The 1,896-nt window shown below is 38.1% G+C and overlaps 1 protein-coding gene across 1 annotated transcript in view; it reads right to left on the bottom strand.

Moving 5' to 3' along the window:
* Positions 1 to 1,448, bottom strand: part of LOC106816450 — a 24,515-nt gene extending 23,067 nt beyond the window's left edge. Inside the window, exon 1 of the mRNA XM_014821070.1 lies at positions 1,412 to 1,448. The gene's annotated coding sequence lies outside the window, so the exon portion shown is untranslated. The remainder of the gene's footprint in view (positions 1 to 1,411) is intronic.
* Between the last annotated feature and the right edge of the window lie 448 nt (positions 1,449 to 1,896).

Below are 1,896 nucleotides of genomic sequence, written 5' to 3' on the forward strand. Positions count from 1 at the left end.
CATCTACTGCCTGTATCTACACAGATATTTATTTTTAAATTTACTGCACTTTACGGCCCCGCTTGAGACTAAACAGGCGTGTGACCGTCACCGTGTGATGTCACTGTGTGAAGTTTAGGCACGGCACACGTCACGTGATGGCACTAAATAGCATGACGCCATTGGCGCGCAAGTAACCACCACGGACGCATATTCTAGATTCTCAAGTTTCCTTCTGTCGTTTAGCGAAACAGGGTTAAAATTGGTCTTAACATTTGTCTTTTACATTAAGCTCTTAGAACATTAAAAAACTAGTCATTTTATCTGAAGACAGTTAGCGAGAAATATCGTACATGTTCACGCAGAAACAAAAAAAAAAAAAGCGTTGAACATTTTTCTCATAATTTTACGAAAGCAGCAATCTCTGTCGTCAGTTTAACGAGAAATACGACAATGTAAGAAGTTAAGTTTAAGTTAATGTTAATGTTAATGTTAATGTTACACGTTAATGTTAAAGGCCTTATTTGGTTTCTGACAACAAAGACGCCCAGTAGCATATTAGCGCATTACAATATTACGTTAATACAAACATTAAGTATAATTGTAACTCGTTGTGGGCGAAATATTAAAAAAAGTATATTACGGGGGGCAAGAGGAGGGTGGCTATATAATTATTAGATGTTGCTGCTGTTCGTTGTGTCGTTTGATTAGTTAAGCGTATTCTTAAGGCAATTAACTAAAGAAAAAAGATGTGATGGTGCAATTTTATTGGCCATGCGAAATGAACAATGCTGTTTATTATGATAGATAACGTTATTATTGTATTATATAATTGAACTATAATTAAGGTATTGCTGCCTGCAGCAGAGCATGCTGCTCGCGTCAGCAGACGCAAGCATTCCTGACAATGGCCTTGATTATGTACTATTATTATTATTCTATTTAGTTATTTAAAATTTAAAATTAAATTTTTGGATTTTATTATATATTGATTATTATTACTACTTATTATTATAATTATTATTATTATTATTAAATCTTCATTGCATGTAATTCAAATACAAATGCATGTACTGAAGACTAAGGTTGCAAAAAACCGCTCGTGGGGAATTCTCTCGCACAAAATTTCCGATGCAATCGATCATTCCCCAATCCACAACAAATGCGATATTAATTGTTACGTGTTTAATACGATATTAATTGTTAAGTGTTTAATGTTATTAATTGTTATGTGTTTAATACGATATTAATTGTTAAGTGTTTAATGTTATTAATTGTTATGTGTTTAATACGATATTAATCGTTAGCAAAATTTCCCCATTCACAACAAATGCGATGTTAGATGTGTTTAATGTGATATTAATTGTTAGCGAAATAAGAAGAAGAAGAAGAAGAAGAAGAAGAAGAAGAGAAGAAATGTCGTTTCACCCACTTTCATCGCCATCGCAGCCTTACTGCCCTCGGGAAGCTGCAAAACACGAAGACGGGAGAAACGAAATCAATGAAAGAACAATACTCGGTGACGATTCCATCCGTGTGTGGAACTCACCCGTGCACGCGCACGCACGCACACGCACGCGCACGCACGCACACGCACGCGCACGCACGCACGCACGCACGCATACACGTGCGCACACGCACGCACACACATGCACGCACACAGACGCACGCACGCACATACACACACACGCACGCACGCACACACACTCACGCACACGCATGCACACGCACGCACACGCACGCACACGCACACGCACACGCACGCACGCACGCACGTACATCAATCATATAAACACCGGGAGTAAATAAACAAAAAAAATAGGCTTTTTTGTTTACTCGTAGTCACGTGATTAGCGATTGTCGTTACTATAGCAACAGCATCATTGCAACATTAATTATACTAATTGTGAGGGCGTG

This window comes from Priapulus caudatus, unplaced genomic scaffold, assembly GCF_000485595.1.
Source record: "Priapulus caudatus unplaced genomic scaffold, Priapulus_caudatus-5.0.1 Scaffold1383, whole genome shotgun sequence".
NCBI lineage: Eukaryota > Metazoa > Priapulida > Priapulimorpha > Priapulimorphida > Priapulidae > Priapulus > Priapulus caudatus.